General features: G+C 40.7%; 1 protein-coding gene across 3 annotated transcripts in view; it reads left to right on the forward strand.

Annotated features, from left to right (window-relative positions):
• Positions 1-20,015, forward strand: part of conu (Rho GTPase-activating protein conundrum) — a 327,867-nt gene that overhangs the window by 247,981 nt on the left and 59,871 nt on the right. The window contains exon 1 of one of the 3 annotated variants that reach the window (XM_083114349.1): positions 17,091-17,176. The exons of the other annotated variants lie outside the window; for them this stretch is intronic. The gene's annotated coding sequence lies outside the window, so the exon portion shown is untranslated. Of the gene's footprint in view, positions 1-17,090; positions 17,177-20,015 lie in introns of those variants that run through there. 3 annotated transcript variants of the gene reach the window in all.

Below are 20,015 nucleotides of genomic sequence, written 5' to 3' on the forward strand. Positions count from 1 at the left end.
AAAAATACCAACTCCTAAGAAATGAGGTTGCCAACTCATAGGAAATCAGGTTGCCAACTCCTAAGAAATGAGGTTGCCAACTCATAGGAAATCAGGTTGCCAACTCCTAAGAAATCAGGTTGCCAACTCATAGCAAATCAGGTTGCCAACTCATAGCAAATCAGGTTGCCAACTCATAGCAAATCAGGTTGCCAACTCATAAGAAATCAGGTTGCCAACTTCAGCATCATCATCTCACTGATATGAATAATATTAATTGCAATTTGTGATAGATTTTTCTCCCGTATCTTATTCTCTAGACTTCAGACTTGCGCAGATAGTCCAGCTAGCCTAGAATATACGCTCCTGGTAGCTGCGGCTGCCTAGTGGTATGATCCCCACTAACCACCCTTGGCAGGCACGTATTTAGAAATGTATTTCGGGGCGGGGGGGACGAACCAAATGTCTCAGAAATAATAATAATAATAATAAATAATATAAACGTTTAAATTAAAATAATTATATTATTATATTAAATTAATATTATATGGTAGGTAATAATCGGTGTAAGAATAGATATATAAAAAAGCATATATTCATTATCTAGCGTACGTGTAGTTAAGATCGATAAAATTTGTATAAAAGCAACTGCCCTGGCAAGGAAATTAATGTCAAATAGATAAAGAATTGAATATTTATTAAATAACCAGATAGAATGTTAGATTAAGTTGACGAAAATCAAAGTTTCAGGGCCTCCCCGATGGCGCAGTGGTAGCGTCGTTGCCTTGCAATCTAGGGGTCCCGGGTTCGATACCCGGTGGAGGCACATAGTGGTTCGGATCCCACTTTAAAACTGTAGGTCCAGTCCCGATTAGCCTTACTGTGCATAAAGTGGACTTAAAACACCAAATCAAACCAATCAAAGTTTCAGATTAATATATTTTGTACTGTCATTCAAAGTTCTTCGGAAATAACATTCGATTATACAGCAAATGCTAATAAATATGTATATTTTAATTGTTTAATGTTAGTACTTGGTAAGTCTTGCGGCGGCGGGGGGGGGGGAGTAGGGGGTTGGGGCTTCACTCGTAAATATGTCATCGACAGTGCGGTAGGATAGTTTAGTGTCAAGCGTCTTCCAATACAATAATTATATTGTTGTTATGCAACAAAAGAGTCATTCTACTGCGTTATATTTTGTTTAGACACCCACACACATCAAATTAATGTTAAATAAAGGAATTGTAAGAACTAAATATTTATTGCCTTCAAATAAATTGAAACAAATAATCCTCGATTATACAAGAAATGTTAAACAACGCATATTTTCATTATTTAATTTTTGTACTTGGTACGTCTTTCGGGGGGGGGTCCGGACCCCCCTAAATACGTCCATGCCCCGTGGGTACGCCACTGCATTGTTGGTTTACGTGGCCTGTAGATTCTTACACCATTGGAGAATGAGGTAGATTTCATCTCTCGGTGGCCGAAATGAAGTGAGAGGGAAGATTCCTTTTAAAGTTGGTCACCCGACTCGTTGGTGTTCAAGGCCGAACCTTCCGTTGGAAGACCCCTCCTTCCACATACCAGCGTGGAAGGAAATTAGCCCGGGGGGGCCACAGCACAATCCATCATCCGCACGTTCGTGTGGCCGGCCCCCCCCTCTCCCCCCCCCTCCGAACGCACTTTTCACCTGAGCAGCCGCGCTTACGAAACAGCCAATGGCGGCAGGGAAAGGTTCAACACAACCCAAGATACGAATATTTTGTGGAACCTTAATGGAATTGTCTCGTGAAAGGTAGCTACGGAAGTGATGTGTTGTCAGTTTTCTTCTCTGCCCGTCTCTTTAATTCCATCCGAGTAGCTCTACTCTGCAAGTTTTTGTTCTTAAGTTTCGGATTAATTTCGCCTGACACTAGGCGTTACGGCTGCATTACCTTACAAAGATTTTTTTTCCAGTTCTACACAACCTTTACAAGTCATTTCGGCACTTTCCCTAATTCATTTTGCAGCTATCAACTTTGACCCCTTTTTCTACGGAACCAGGTTTTTGACAGTCACATATTCCTTCTTCCTCTTCTTTGTCGCCAGTACCTCTTGTTTTCAAGAACATCATGAAAGTCAAGAAAAAGTAAAGAAATCAACAAGTAGGTCAAGAAGTCAATTATACAGGGTTGTTCATATTGTATGTACCAATTTCAAATGACCACGGAAAGACGGCGAGTGCTTGTAGTGACTATATGGTTATGAAATAAACATATATACATAGGCATTTAATTTACAGGGTGAGCATAAAGTATTTCCCTGATTACAAATTGTATTGCTAAAGAACTATGCTAGATACAGATATGCGGTTTGTTGGAAATGGTAGCTTAACTCATAATGTTTTGTTATCAGTAAACTTCGACATGTGCTCACTTTGTTGCCCTTAGAACGTCTAGGCGATACTCAATTTCTCTCCATGTCTTGGCCAACATCTCTTCCGTCACCGTCTCTATAGCATCCCGTATTCGTGTGTGAAGAGTTTGCATATCAGGAACTGGAGAACTAAACACTGTGTCCTTAACGTAACCCCATAAAAAAAGTCAAGAGGGGTTATGTCCGTTGAACGCGGTGGCCATGATATGGGAATCAGAATAAGAATCAGACAAAACAAACAAATGGAAAAAACTTGACGTATTGCACTACTCATTGCCATAGGTTTTATGTGCCTATCTATCGTGGAAGTTGAGATATAAATATTCATAATAAGGGAAAGACTTTATGCTCACCCTGTAGTGTGTAATATGGACAATGCAAAAATCAGTTCACATCGAAAATAACATTCTCTAAATGTCGTCCTTCTGCTTGGATGCACTGTTCGAGAAGATGCGGGAAGGCTTTCATGACGCGTGTCTCAACATGTTCTGTGAAATAGCGCGTATTTCACGGCGAATGACTGTTCACAACATTACCCGTGCCTCTTCACTGTCTAACCAGTGTTGCCACAATCTGAGGGCACAGTTTCCCTTTCCAAGGGGCAAAATTTCCCTTTTTGGACCATTTTTTCCCTTCACCTAAAGAAATATAATAATAATAATAATATTAACAGTGGTGGTAGTTGTAAAATTTCCGTTGGTCCATGATCGTATTAATAAAAAAAGGTTTTTTTCACATACATGTAAGCTTCATTGCTTTCTGGTGAGATGTCCCAGGAATCCTGTAAATCGTTCATTCTAATCGAAGATACAGAAAAGCGACATACAATAAGCTTAAGGGAAATATATATAGATACAGGTTTATGTTCAATTGAGCAGAAATAAGAAGGATCAGGAATATATATATATATATATATATATATATATATATATATATATGAAACCGGAATTTGACATTAACTAACTAACTCTCTAGCCTTCTTAAACCCGAAGGTTCATGGCTGCAGCAACACAGGCCTTCCATCTTTCCCTATCTTGAGCAAGATCTATATACTCTTTTCCATCCCTACCGATTTCCCTTAGGTCCATCTCAACGTTGTCCCTCCATCTTCATCTTGGCCTTCCTACAGGTCTCTTACCATCTGGTTTCCCAACAAGAATCCTGTAAACTCTTCTTTCCTCTCCCATTCGTGCCACATGGCCTGCCCACCTAAGTCTTCTTGATTTAATCATTCTAATAATATCTGGACATGAATACAAATTATGTAGTTCTAAATTATGTAACCTTCTCCACTCACCTGTCTCCTCATCCCTTTTAGGTCCAAATATTTTCCTAAGGATCTTATTTTCAAATGCTCTCAATTTATGTTCCTCTTTCAATGTAAGGGACCAAGTTTCACATCCATATAATACTACAGGCAAAATTACTTAGATATTAAACAAAAGTTTATGAAGAGAGAAGTAACATGCATTTCCTGAATTAAGCCTACTTTTTATTTCCTCTTTAATATAATTTTCATTTGTTAATATTACTCCTAAGTATTTGAATTTGGAAACTGGTTCAAACGAGTTGTTATCAATATTTAGATTTTGATTATTACCTAACACTTGGTTTCGGCCTGTAAGCATATATTTAGTTTTCTCTTTGTTCACTTCCAAACCTATCTCTTTAGCAGTTTTGAAAAATATTTTAGCATTATTCTTAATTGTATTCACATCATCTCCCAGTAAGTCTACATCATCTGCATATGCTAACAACTGAGTCACACCATTTAATTTTAGTCCTTCGTTAGTTTCTTTTACCTTCCTAACAGCATATTCTAAGGCAAAATTAAAGAGCAATGGAGATAATGCTTCTCCTTGTTTTAACCCATCATGAATTTGACATAAACTGTAATAATATAAAGTCTTAAAATTTCCATCAAATTATGATATTTTTCATCGAAATTCCCTTCTGGCAAAAACTTCAGTCCGAATGTCCCTGCAAAAGGGAAATTTCCCTTCATGTGGCAACACTGTGTCTAACCCACCTCAGAATGCTTTGTGTCTTTGGAGCAGATGCATGGCGCAGTGCTCAATGCCTGCATTCTGGCAGGGTTGCCAACTGAAATTGGTAGATACCAATATCCGCCACCCTGTACTTCTGGTTAAGACAACTTTAAAAACGTACTATTACTAGTAGTACTATGGGAAACAGAAAATTCCAGGAGCGTCTTCTACAAGAAAAACACTTTGAATGGCTCCCTGTCCCCTCTAGTCTACCCCTCGCTATGGACCTGGTTTCCCCATCCTCCTGGCCTTCGCTATCTTTATATTTTCCTATTTCTCTAGATGTTAGTTAGTATCCTACCCCATCGTAAGGCGAAAGTTTTCACTGTATGAATTTACAGCTTCATCTTGCACAGACCATTTTCGTGTCCCTGCCCACTTTCGCTGTCTGTTGTGTGGCCTTAATGATCTCCGGGCCTAAACCGTGTTTACCTGCCTTTCCAATTTTAACGAGGCTGTGGCAATTATTCACAAACTAACTGCAGCTACCAAGCTTCAACAGTTTTCTCCCCTGCCTGTACTTTTCAATTGGAAAGTAAATTTCATCAAAATGTATTTTGTGTCTCCAGTTGAAACACGTTCTGTTCAGTGTTGCCACAACATGAGGACACAATTTCCCTTTTCCAAGGGGCAAAATTTCCCTTTTCCAAGGGGCAAAATTTCCCTTTTTGGATCAATTTTTCACTTCACTTAAGCAAATCATACAATAATAATAATAAGTATTAGTAGTGGTAGTAGCTGTAATTATTATTATTATTAGTGGTGGTGGAAGCAGTAGTAGTAGCCTAATATTTCCGTTGGTCCATGTCCGTGTGAATAAAAAATGTTAAATTTTTCACATGTCACATGATGAACGCTTCCTGACCAGATGTCCCAGGTTTGGATCCTGGTGAGGAATCAATTTAATTGTTAATCCTCATTTTTACTATTATCCGAAGGTGCAGAAAAGCGATACTTAACAGAAATATAAATAGATACAGGCTATATTCAAGGGAGCAGAAAAAAGAACAGAAAACATGAAAATGTGAATATGAAACTGGAACTTAACATAAATTGTAATAATGTAGTCAGATGTCTTAAAATTTTCCTGAAATTGTGGTATTTTTCATCGAAATTCCCTTTTCCCTTTTGGCTAAAATTTCAGTCCGAATTTCCCTTCATGTGGCAACACTGATTCTGTTTTCGTGAGTATGTGTGTCTAACGCCCAGTGGTTGATCATTCTCCTTAAAGCGAATCACGTTTCGCCCATTTTTATAATTTTGAATGAACAGCGGGGCAGGTAATCTGCATTACGTAACTTGATTAATATCTATGTTGTGGGTTTCTAAAGCACGGTGATTGCAAACTAATTAACATAAACCGAATGTTGCATTTCAGAAGCTGGGCTCGATGGATTAGGTACGTGCGAGAGCTTGCTCAGATATCAGAATGGGTTATAAGTAAATTCATCAGCAGGCATGTCTCTCCATAGGTAGTTGGAAAGCAAATTCACTCTCAATGAATGCATCTTACGTAGATAGATTGGGTGGCAGGTAAAATTATCAGAGTTAAGGACCTACTTTCACCAAATGAGTATTTAATAAGTAAGTAGAGAGTAAAGGGGGAGGGTAAATGTCCGAAATAATTCATGGCATGTATGTAGTGTTGCGAGATTTCTAAAATAAAAAGAGCGGGCCATACAGATTACCGGTATATACTTTCTGGCTGCCTTAGCTGAGACCAGAAGTGCGCATGCGCCAACTGGACGTGTTCATTGGCAAAATAGGGGTGATGCACTTTGGTCAGGAAGCGAGTTCCGTGAAAATGGTCAGTTGCGGAAACAACAATGAAGTTTCAAACGTAGTAACATCGCCGCCAAAATACGTCAAGATGTTTTCGATTTATGTAAGAGTACAGATTGAAAAAATGGCCATCCATAATATATAAGCAAACAGAATATATCAGGAAAGTATTCATCACGTCACATTAGTAGATAAACTTGTTTGTAAACCAGTAACTTTATTTTGGATCATTCAATTAAATTGATCTCCTTAGTAAATATTATAGTTAGCACAAATGTACACAGCAGTAATCAGGATAGTATTCACAGATAATAGAATTACTATTATTATACATAGTATTATAAATATAATAAAGTAAATACTGAATGGTGTATCATTGTGTATCCTATTATATCGGGGGCGTTTTGTAGAATGTGCAACAGGGACCACAACGACACAGTTTTCTTTGTTCTACTTCCGAACGGTTTGTTACGAATTGTAAGAGACATCACAAACACAACTCAGCAAGTAGTAATAAACACAACAAGCGAACCTATACAAGCAAAGTGCCACAGAGTGGTGTGGTGAGTGTTCTACCTGCTTCCCCTCTCGCGTTTGGAATCGTACTTTCCAGATAGTTTCCTTTCTCTTGGCCGGACTGGATATAGTTAAATTTATTTTTTATAACATTTGTAAACATTACAAATTCAATTGCTATTTAAAGCATTGTTAACGCTAGAACAGTATCGTGCTCCTGTATTACAGTGTAACAAGTGCTACGTAAATTTTACGTACATAAGGAACACAACCTCTACATCATGAAAACAAAATGATTCTTCGTGAACATTATTTTGTTTATTTTCCTTATATTTCAGTTTTATTCTTCATTTTAAAACGTATAAACATGGTTTTATTTAACATAGAATAAAATTTGAATTCGTTATTTCTTTAGCTACGGGACAAATGGGCGTCCCGAGAACATTTTCCGGGATACCAAGACATTTCTTTAAGAAAGGGGACAACCCCGTATATATGGGACGTCTGGCAACCCTACATGTATGAAATTGTCTGTTATAGTGAACATTTTTCGAATTTAAAAGCAGGAACATTTAATATTTATAGTGGTTATACACTCAAATAGTCTCAATTGTATGCTGTAGTGATAATGTTGTTGCCTTGTAATCAAGGGCTCCCGGGTTCGACACCCTGTGGAGGCACATTTTATAGTGGTTCGGATTCCATTTGCAACTGTAGGTCCAGTCCCGATTAGCCTATCTGTACATAATGTCTACTTAAAAACAATAATTCAATTCAATTGAATACGTTAATGGTTTTGTTGCAGTATCAAGAGAGCTTGAGAAAATTGTTTACAATCATTAGGCATGTAGAAAAAACAGTGGATATTCCATGAGAGGGGTACTGCAGGAGTGAGAATTCATACCTATCGACTCTCCCCAAGCTAAGTTCGGGACTGGTACTGGAATTTTGTCTTCGTCATTTCCACTCTTACAAAGTCTCTTGGCTTCGAAACCAGATCTCAGCGAGCAAAACTTTAAAAGTTGTTTGTCCTGATGTCCTATACACGCTGCAAACGTTTGTTGGTATGTACGGCAACACCCTGTATAATGATGATAATAGAAACGAAACAGAATATTAGTTTCGAAACTGTGACCAGATGCCAAAAATATTTCCTACAGAAGTTGTTTGAAATGGAGAGACCTTTGGTATCAGATGGCGCTCGAACATGTGTTTAATTTTAAATCTTCGAAATACGTTTCGTGTATATCATGCATATACACTGTATGTGGACAGGCACGTATCTAGAAACACCTTTTTTGGGGGGTCCTACCAAGTGTCGTAATAATAGTAATAATAATAATAACTAGTTATGTGCAATTACATTAAAATAATATTAATCAAATATGTATATTAATTAATATTGTATTATTATTACATGAATACGTAAAAAGAAGATAAGACAATAGATATATAACAGCATGTAATAATTATCTAGCTTACGTGTAGTCAAGATCGCCAAAATTTGTATAAAAACAACTGCCCTGGCAAGGAAATTAATGTCAAATAAATAAAGAATTAAATATTTATTGAATAACAAAAAAGGAGTTAGATCCAATTGTAATAGCCAAAAATAATTGTACGGTGATCACTTTTAATTGCCCATTACAATAGACGGAAAGTAAAATTCCTGATTAATATTTTATGCATATTATCATAAGTATAGTAGAGTGGATAAATCGTCTTTGGAAATGTCCTTCAAAGCAGTATGATCCCAATATAATTCTTGCTTTCGAATAAGTTCAGCGGAAATAAAAAAACCATCGATCATATCACAAATGGCTAAACAATTACATTTTGATTATTTAATTTTAGTACTCGGTAAGTCTTTCGCTGGGGGTCCTGTCCCCCAGGACCCCCCTAAATACGTCCTTGTATGTGGATATATTTTCAAAATTGGTTTTCCCTTTGCTTGTATGATATGTGTCCACTCAAACCTTGATATTTCGTTCCGATCAGTGGCGCCCTCAATTTTGGCTCCTTGCCCTCCTAGTTTTGGAACGCAATCTCCGCCACTGGTTTCGATTGTTGATTTGAATCTTCCTTCTTGTGATATATGTACAATTTGCACACACCGTATAAGGAAGTAATTTCGTTAGAACTTGAGAATTTGCTGGTAAGCATATGTTCGCGCCCGTCAACCAACAAGAAACACTTTTCTTGTTTCGGCCGCTGTTTGTAGCATTTCCAGGAAGGTAATGGTGCTGTAGGTAGACTAATACACATAAATAAGCCACTCAATTACATCGAACTGATGTATTCGTCGCAAATATATATTATTTGCAGCCAACCTGCAATACATCTCTTACATAGCGTCGCTTCTCTCTTCACAGACTATTCACTCTCACTTTCAGTAGGCACTAGTGTCCAGAGAATAACGTGGCGGCCATCTTGGCTCCAAAAATACAAGGTACGGAACAGCATATCTTTGTGCCTGGGAACAATGATCCATTTTTTCAACGGCGAAAGAGCCAATATACGAGGCAAGTTAGGACATCACCACGACTTTGAAGACAATTTACGTTCGTGGGTTTTGCAATTGCCTTTGTGAGAATTTCAGTGTTGCCTTACGCTTTAACTAAACACGCTAAGCAATCCTTCATATCCTTCACACGGGATGTGTTTAATAACCCATCGAGCTAATAAAACTTTCGTTTTCGGAATGTAATTTCCTTTGCAACTAGTTGCAACATGAAGTGATGTCTGTAAAATCTCGAACAATGATTGTATAAGCGCGACAAAAGTGAGTTGTAGTTCATATGGAAACATGTTGATCCACTTCTGAAAAGTCGCAAATAAGGAATCCACTTCACATTAAATAGCACAATGTTTCAAACATGTAAAAGTTTATGAAATTGGCAATGACAATAGGATTGTTTTCTGTTTGATATTTCTCTTTCGGGTGTACTTCAGGAAGCAGATAATATCAGCAGGGGCAGATATATCGAAAAGAACAAACTAAATAGCATATGTTGGAACGCAGGCTTAGAAAAACTTACAAAAATCGATGCCAGGTGGCCGTACTTGCCCAAGTACTCATTCGCCTGCCCCCGTGGCGCCAGGGCTCCTGGGCATGTATGTTTGTGAGTGTCCATTCATCAACACTCATCGCCATCTTCGGAAATTAGCCAACAGTGGCACAAAAAGCGAAGTAAAATAAAAACAATTCAATTCAATCAATCAATCATCTTAGATTTCTCCACACAATTCTTATTTATATATGGACACGAAGAACCCTTGCCTAGTATGCAATTCTCCTATCTGTTGTGTGATGCGGGTTGCCTAATAATGTACAACAACATACTCCGGGGCGTTACCGTACACTCACCGGCAAGAAAAATGCACATCTATATCCTGAAATTTTCCCTTCCCTGCACCTTGGCAGTGCGGTCTAAGGCTTCATGCCTCGGGCTTCGGATACGGGACGTGCGCAGGTTCGAGTCTCCTGGGGGAAGCGTAACAACTAATCTCCTGAGATTTCGGCCTGTGTATGGGACCGATTGCTACCCACCATCGTGAGGAAATTGGGGAGCTACGAATGAGTAGCGTAGCCCGGTCATGGAAACCTACAACGACTGGGGGGGTTCGTCGTGCTGATCACACGTCACCCTGGAACTGGTTGGATGATGTCCTACCTCGGCAGGTAGGAGTGAACCCGGTAGGCAGGGGCTGTTGCGCCACGTGTATATCCTGATATAGCCGGCTCCCGTGGAGGAGAGGTAAGCAGAACGCGCTACGACGCCAGGGGTCCCGGGTTCGAATCCCGGCCTGGGTGAGCATGGATGTTTGTGAATGTCCATTCATCAATTTTCATCATATCATCACTCATCCCCATCTTTGCAAATTAGAGCCGGACCCTGTGGCCGAGTGGTTAGCACATCGCGCTGCGACGCAAAGGGTCCCGGGTTCGAATCCCACTCGGTCTTGGTTGTTTGCGAATGTCCATTCATCAATTTCATCACTCATCCACATCTTCGCAAATTAGCCAAGAGGCATAAAACGCGAAGTAAAATAAACTAAAAAGGTAAAATACTCCCCTGTGCTTAGCACCACGCCATGAAGGCGTATAGGGGGTGTGGGGGTAATGCCCCACACTTTCTTGATCCGGTCGTGAGTGGGGGTGATGTGATCAGCATCACGCCCCTGACCGCCTTTACCCCCCAGGGTTTCCCCCATGTACCCATGTCATTCGACGCTGGGTGGCGCCCGGGCCGCTTCCAACGTTAGAAAAGTTCCCGGATTTGAACCCGGGACCTTTAGCATGGTAGTGAGACGCGTTACCGACTGAGCCACTGTGGCCACATTTTGTCATTATCTAGTATAGTTTTCAAGTTATAAACTAAATCAAATCAAATCTTCGCAAATTAGCCAAAAGTGGCACAAGTGAAATAAAAGCAAATCAATCATATATAGTATCCTTTCCCTGCATGGCGTTATGTGTCTTGCGTAGATCTACAGCGATGAGTGGATTTTTAATAGAAAATTTTCAATGGTAATTTATGTGATTGGCGCTTAGTTAAGCAACACACACATTTCAGGATATAGGTGTCCCATTTGTATGCCGGTGACTGTGATTAGAGATTATGTGCGGTCTGAAAATTTGATTCAAGGCAGGCGGCATGGACGTCCGCAAGATTTTTTCCAGGGGGGCAAACAAGGAATATTTTCCTCAATAATAGTGTTGTTCCCTCAAAAAACATTGCTTAAATTTGAATTTTTCATATTCATGCAATAATTAACACATATTATTGTGACTGTAATGAAATTATATGTGAAAAATATATAATTTTTGGTTGACTGTCATTTTCCAGGGGGCGGCCCCCCCTTGCCCCCCTTCAGGACGCTCATGGCAGGCGGAACTGTGGTACCACCTTACTATGGTCGCGATCGAGAATAAGTGGAAGCCCACCTCCATACCCCTACGTGCCTTCACGGCATTGTACCTTTTACATCAGCAGTCTGGAAGTTCATAGAAGAGCAAGTAATTATTCGGATAATAATACTTACTTACTTTATAAAGAATCTCACAAAAGCAACAAGACATTGCATGCTCATGTTATTCGTATGATTACACATGTCCGCAGGAAATTAGAAAAATAATGTGAGAAAAAACCTACATGTGCTACCATAATATGCACATTCTCGTTTGCACCGCCCGCAGGTACGTGCTACAAATTTCAATTTGCATCGGCGTTGATGAATATTGTGAGTAATGCGTGTCGGCTTATAATGATACATGCGTGCCTTACTTCAGTATGCACAACGTATCATTACAAGTCCACTGGTGATGTGAGGTTAATAGGAAAGCCTTAGAGAAGTCTTCTTACGAAATAAGTTCCTACTCCACAACTCGAGATTTTCAAGGTTGCAGCTTGGGGCTGGTTGTAGACCAGCAGTTCTCAACCTTTCTCAGTCCGGGACCCACCTTGAACGATATTTCAGTTCATGGGACCCATAAGTATGTGTGCTGGCACAATTACTTGTAGGGGTGTGCAACCAGAGTATTTTAAGAAGCCCTCTTTTACACTTGCGTAAACAAATTACACGTATTTCATTCTAGAAAAGTAATTTAAAAGACTAATTTACTCTAGTCTAACATTATCTAAAAAATTGAAAACCTTCGTTTTTACTCAGCGAACTAACAGAAATGTTGAGTTGAGAGTACGTACAACACGGGTTGAATTTAAATCGTTAAAACAATATACAAGGGTCGTTCAAGGTTGACCAAGACTTTCGTGCGTAAAATATTAATGAATCAATGTAGCGCTGCATTACTTCGGCAGGACAGACCATGATTCCTTGCAAGTAACCATGATCCTTTGCGACGCATTTGGCGCATGCGCAGTAGTGTAAACAAAGATGGCGGCAAGTAGTGTATCTGTTGCTGTGGAACAGCGGTGTATTATGAAATTTCCCCTTAAAGAGATGGTGAAACTTGCTGAAATTTGGCGTAGACTGCAAGCACAGTATGGTGAATAAACACTGTCACGGGCAAGAGTGTACGAATGGTGTTATAAGGGTTGCCCTCCACCCAAAAGAAAACAATGCGCTGCCGTCTGCCGGTAAGATTTTGGGAACTGTCTTCTGGGACATGAAAGGTGTTATCCATGTGGATTTTCTGGAGAAGGGTGTCACAATTAATGCTCAGTATTACTCAACTCTGCTTCACGGTGCTGTACGTGGGGCCGTTCGAAAGAAAAGACCTGGAATGTTGTCGACACATGTCATTCTTCTCCATGACAATGCCAGGCCACTCACGGCCCATTTGACTCAAACGACACTGGCCAACTTGCACTGGGAGGTTTTACCACACAGTCCTTACAGTCCAGATTTAGCCTCCAGTGATTTCCACTTGTTTGGGCCTCTTTAAAGACAATTTGGGTGGGACGCACTTCGAGACAGATGAGTAACTGAAGAACACTGTCCTGCAGTATTGCGACACCAATCTACTTCATTCTATGCCAAAGACATCAAGGAACTTCCACAATGATGGCAACGGTGTCTGGATGTTCAGGGGGAATACTTTGAAAAACTGACATAGTTTGGTGCTTCTATATAACATATATATATTTCATGTCTAGAAATAAAAGTCTTGGTCAACCTTGAACGACCCTTGTATCTTAGTAATTGAATTGTAATAGGTCCTTAAGACACAGTAAATAACCCGACTTCCAGACCCACCAAACGCCCCTTCGGGACCCAGCAGTGGTTGGTAGGCCGAGACCCTGGTGGTGGAATCTGAACCTCGGATCAAGTTTCATGCCGGTGTAGAAATACTATCTTTGTAATCGAGAGCGTAGTTTAAGAGTGACGGGAATAAGTTTTGCCTATGCCAAGTACAGAAAATTTGTAACCTTTGAACTGAAATTTTCATAGCAGTTATATACCTCGGCGCTTTTTTCGCACTTGAAAAATAATAATATGATGTGGAGGTTGATTGAGCATATACACCCTTGTGTATATAAAGTAAATATAATTCGCTTACGATATAATGTAAATTATAATTTCTTTTAATGTAAGTGTGGGAATAATTGTGTAAGACATGTGAAAATGTTCGTCTTGGTTCTTCCATCTTTCAGTTGATCAGGAAGAGTGTCAATACATATGCGATGGAAACTTGCCTTACATAGGTTCTCTTACGGGCAATAATCCTGTCTGAAAGCTACCCTAGATTGGAAATACATTTACGTGGTTTACATTGGGAATTCAAAGGTAAAAGTGCCAGACAGCATTCCTCCATCAAACCCTGCCCTAACCTTTGTCTTACCTCAAGCCTGGAGGGTCGTCTGCCACTCAAGACAGTCTAAATGGTCCCTTTTATCTGCCTGTCCCAGTGCCTTCAGATTGGTGGTATCTTAAAAATTCGAGGTCAGCAATCATGTCCCATATATTCCCCTTCCTCTTCCTAGAACGTGAAATGGCTCACGTAGCCCTGTAAGGCACATTCCCAAAAGCGATGGGGGATGATGTTCTTGAATGGCCGATTCAGTATGAAACACATTGCATTGCTTCTTTTATACTGATCGGGCTCATTTGCGTTCACGGTACACTTGTTATTGCTAAAGTATAATGTTTTTAACTATAGTATGAGCTTTTATACCAATTCACGTATGCTTGCAAGCATTGAAAAAAATGACAACTCTTTCCAGGAAACAGAAAATGTCATTTGAGGACGGAAAAAAGTTGGACAGATAAAATTGATTTGGTTTATTTTACTTCGCTTTTCTGCCTCTTTTGGCCAATCGCGAAGATGCGAATGGGTGGTTATACAGTGAAATTAATTAAGGGACACTCACAAACACCCGTGTCCAGGCCAGGATTCGAAACCGGGACCCCTGACGTCGTAGCACACCGTGCTAATCATTCCGCCATGGAGTCCCACACATTGAAAAAAAAATCGTATCACAGAATCTCTTTCAGGACATTGTTCGTTAAGAGTTTCCTTGATAATGTATATTGCTGGTTATCGTCTTGTAATAAAGAAGACCTAGATTCAATTTCCGGTGACGGTACATTTCAGTGTCTAGTACATTCACGTGTTTCTTACCATTCCATGTAACTCCTTTAGGCGGTCTATATAAAAGATGGTGCCATCGGAATGGATCGGTTAGTGCGTAGTTAGAGATCGGTTAGTTCAGTCCAGCCTAATTATTGCCTATTTTTGTGGGAGCAGGAAAAGGTTTATTTATCCATTTTGCCTTGACTCATCTCACTCAACAGGTCGCTAGGTGCCGTGGCTTGCCTGGAGTTGATAGCTTACTGGATATGAGGCCTTGCTCGAAAAGGAAAAGGTTTATTATCCATTCGGGAACCATCCCCAAGTGATTCTGCCTCAAATTATACACTATCTACCAAAAAGTAATTGGGCACCTATGATGGTGGTTAATTTAGTATCTAATTTGAATCATTTAGTATCATTTAGTGGGACCACTGGTGGTTGTTCGTGGCACAATGAACTCACAGGCATACTGTACAATACTAGACAATGAAATGCTCCCAACCTTGTGGCGTTTTTACGGAATGGACCCCTGTTACTTCCAGGATGACAATGTTAGGTGGCATGTTTCGGAGGCTACTATGCAGTGGTATGCCGACAACAATGTTCACCGATTGGTCTGGCCTGCACAGAGTCCTGATCTCAATCCCATAGAACACCTTTGGGAGGCATTGGACTGGCGGGTGAGGTCTCGAGAGATGCGGCCAAATTCCATTGTCCAACTGAGTGAGATCTTGCAAGAGGAATGGCGACGCATTCCAATGGACGTCCTCCACAAACTAGTCGAGAGCATGCCTGACAGAGTGGCTGCTGTTATAGCAGCAAGAGGTGTCTCCACGAGGTTCTAACAGGGTTCACACCACCAGACAACCATTTTGTACACGTGCCCAATTACGTTTTGGTAGATAGTGTACAATGAAAGTAAGTAAAAGGTGAAACATAGAAATTTGGACTATTGATGCTATTTAATAAGGAATCGGACGCTGTTTTAGAAAACGCATACCTGTTGATGATGGTGCACTGTCGCTCCACTGTAGCTCGTACTAATCGAAGCCTCCTCCCTGTCTCCACACAATCCAATCAAACACTCACCATTCTCCCCTGACTCCTCGTCTATTGCATTCTCTGTCCTTGCGGAAAGTCGGGGCCAAACACCTCATCTGCTGACTTTACATTGTATACGCAGGAACCGAGCTAGGGCATGCGATCATGCACCACGCTTGGAAAAGGATATTACTAAAAGGAGCTATTGGACGGTTCTATTTTATGTTGCTCTTTTGTTCGTTAGAGTATATTAACAACATCACTTTTCATCATACTTACTTATCCCTTTTTGTAGGGGCATGTGCCCCCCTCCGCTAAAGCCGACAGTACGTGGAAGTCCTTTTTCGATTGCGACCTCAAGGACATGTGAAGAGCTTCTACACAAACTTTGTTTTAAAACAGTGGAATCCATAAGTATTCCTCTGCAAATTGTCCATGACTGTTATCATTAGTTTTTCTCTTGCATTCTACGTGCCTGTTTCTCTCTCTCATAAACCCGAAGATTCAGTAGAGGCGATTGTGTGCCAAAACTGGGCGGTGGGAGCAAGTGAATGGCAAATACCCACTTAAAATTCAATTCATTTGCACTCCCACCAAAATTGCCGCCACTGCATAGATTCAATATTTAAGCAACACAAAAAACGAACGTGCGATTTAGTAAATTACAACTTAAGCAGATTGCCTTATAGCTTGCAATCTTTGAAGAACAGTTCGATTTTGGCAAATGCCTTAAATAAGTATAGGCCTATATAGCTCGATTACTTAACAATAATGAAATTTGCTCCATGTGCTAAGAAGTCCAAACTCAGCCAATGTTGTGTTATTCCAGCTGGATTAAACGCACGATGCATCAATCTTGATACATTTGGACAACTTTCATTGCCAAAAGTCCATTACGTACAGCAGACTTAATCGGCCCATAATTCCCTTCTGCCTCCACCTGGTAACTTCATAATCATGCTCGTTTGTGGTACGTGCTTCGCTTGCAAATGCCAAGGGACGGAGGGAGGGAGACGTTTTTGCCCAACGTATCAAGCGGAATTTCTCCCCACCCCCCTCTCAATCCAGGAGACCTCCCCGATGTCATCTGGGATGCTGCATCTGGCCCTCTCCAACTCTATAGTTGAGCTTCCTTCCGTCTTCTAAGGAAGCAGTTTTTAATCTTTTTGGTGTTTTTCTATCGCCCCTCCCCTTTAATGTTTCCTAGAGCGCATGCGTAGGGCCTCACAGTCAAAGAGCAACAGTAGAATGTCGTGTTGTGTCGCTCTCGCAGTGGAAAACTACCGTTGTGTGTTATTTTACAAGGATGCCCGCTTTTCTGTAGTTTGTCGTGGGAATACTAATTTAATCTCACGTAAGTAGCATTAATCATCTTCTAATTATACGCCGCTCTTCCTTTGTTTGTGTGTTTCCGTAGCTTCGATGCTTTCATCTCTTTTCATTTAACCTATTTTCTTCCACTTTTCACAGAATTACAGAAAGTTAGCACTTTTGTCTTCTTGCCCGGCGTGGCGTGTTTGTTGTACAGCCTAAAGAGATTGGGAGCTCAATTTGCACATTTACGGATCTAGTGTGCATCAAGAAGAAGACGAAATATAAAGAAACAACATTAAAATATAAATCTATGGAAACCAGGGTTGTTAATTGTCCAGGAATTTTAAATTAATTGAATTCCGGTCCATGAGAGAAAATCAGCAACCGTAAATAACCTTTTTGTACCTGTAAAGTATTTAAATTCGGTCCAGAAACTATTTTTCCCGAATGAATTTAAATGCCGTCCAAGAACCTTTTTGCAATGAAACAATACGCAACTTCTACCGAATTTAAATTGTGCACGAAAAAAGGTTCCCAGTCCTGTTCCGGAACCCAATGAAACTCATTAGAACCTTGATTGAAACTATTTCCAAAAAGTTGTTAAATTACGGATTTCGAAATTGTGGTGTAAATGTGGCTGCCAATTTAAATGCTATAAAGATTTAAAGAATTAAGACAGGAAATACATATTTATGAAAAGTCATTTTATCATAATGTTTTGTTTGAATAAAAATGGCGTTTTTTATTAGTTTTTTTTAAATGTCCAAGGTATTAGTTCAGTGGGATGCCATGAATTGATTACACCTTTTAAGAATCTATCCAATCAGCGTTCATGCTCATATTATTTCGTACATAATATGTTGAAAAACGGATCATGGAAACGAACCTTGTATAATCCACCAGTATATTTCTCATTAACACATTATACTGTTAATTAGCATATCATTTTTAATTATTACTCTACCATGTGAAATAGAGTCTTAACATTTAACACAATTTAAATGCAACATTAGAATGTGTATAATTTGTTTTTATTTCAATATTTAAACATTCTGTTGTTGGATAATGAATCCTTGTTTGAATAAAGTAATGACAATGTGAATATCGAAATACATATTTATTTGAGGATGTGCCCCTCCAAAATCTTGGACAGCCAATCCTGACGCCACCACTTGCATGTACGTTCCCTATATCTACATACCTTGATTAGCAAAAGAAGCACAGATCAACAGAAATTGTATTCTGGGCGTAAACAGCTAGATGTTCAATAAAATAAGTCCAATAACATTTTGTTGAGTTCAAATCAACGCAATATAAGAGATATACAAAAAACATTCAACTTACTGGGGATCTAGTCAGTCGACACTTTTTGCTGGCGAAGAATTTCTTCAGAACAAATTAAAATTCCGCACATCCTTATATTTTGTAGGCATAAAAAATTCTAAGAAATGCGTATTATATTCGAAGAAATTGGAAACAGAAAATCGTACATGCCAAAGTGGTGCAAACAAGGCATCTTTCCGAAACCGCTACGGCGTTTGGGAGAGATTACAGCAATTACAACACTAAATACTCCTAGAAACTCTAATTACAGAAGAACAGATAGTTTTCCTAAGCAGTTATTGGCGCCATGTTTTTTTGTTTTGTTTTGTTTTTAAACTACTGGCAACTGACGTTCATTTTGAATCGAAACCAGGAAGTTGTCGCTTTCTGGAGATAATTGGGACGCGTTGCTTGACGAAAATCTGGCCGTGAATATTTCTTCTAAACGCAGAGCGACAGGCTATACTTAAGCATCGTTCCAGAAGTTGTCGCTTGCGTAACCCACCTGCGCGAATTGGTGATGGTTAGTGCGTGCAGCTAACTGGGACACGAAACTTGTTTCTCATCTTCTGTAGTTGTCAGGATTATCCGTCGAGCGCCCAAACCACACGCCGCTTTTAATTTGCACGAGGCCACCGCTAGGCGCCACTTGATGAGACGCTTGCACAGAATCACTGATTGAAATGGAGGTCTTCATGCAGCCGAAATGCTCCACTCGGTGGCTGAAACGCTCCACTCGGTGGCTGAAACCCCCACTCGGTGGTCGGATCACTTCAGTCGGTGGTTGAAACGCCCCACTCGGTGGCTGAAATGCTCCACTCGGTGGTCGAAACGCCCCACTCGGTGGTCGAAACGCCCCAATCGGTCATTGAAACCCCATTCGGTTGTCGGATCACTCCACTCGGTGGCTGAAACGCCCCACTCGGTGGTCGGATCACACCAGTCGGTGGCTGAAACGCCCACTTGGTGGCTGAAACGCTCCACTCGGTGTTCGAAACGCCCCACTCGGTGGTCGAAACGCCCCAATCGGTCATTGAAACCCCATTCGGTTGTCGGATCACTCCACTCGGTGGCTGAAACGCCCCACTCGGTGGTCGGATCACTCCAGTCGGTGGCTGAAACGCCCACTTGGTGGCTGAAACGCTCCACTCGGTGTTCGAAACGCCCCACTCGGTGGTCGAAACGCCCCAATCGGTCATTGAAACCCCATTCGGTTGTCGGATCACTCCACTCGGTGGCTGAAACGCTCCACTCGGTGGTCGGATCACTCCACTCGGTGGCTGAAACGCCCCACTCGGTGGCTGAAACGCCCCACTCGGTGGCTGAAACGCCCCACTCGGTGGTCGGATCACTCCAGTCGGTGGCTGAAACGCCCCACTCGGTGGCTGAAACGCCCCACTTGGTGGTCGGATCACTCCAGTCGGTTGCTGAAACGCCCCACTCGGTGGTCGGATCACTCCAGTCGGTGGCTGAAACGCCCACTCGGTGGCTGAAACACCCTACTCGGTGGTCGGAAACTGAAACGCCACAGTTACCTAAACGCACCACTCCATCCC

Source organism: Lepisma saccharinum, chromosome 29 (genome assembly GCF_977018435.1).
Source record: "Lepisma saccharinum chromosome 29, izLepSacc3.1, whole genome shotgun sequence".
NCBI lineage: Eukaryota > Metazoa > Arthropoda > Insecta > Zygentoma > Lepismatidae > Lepisma > Lepisma saccharinum.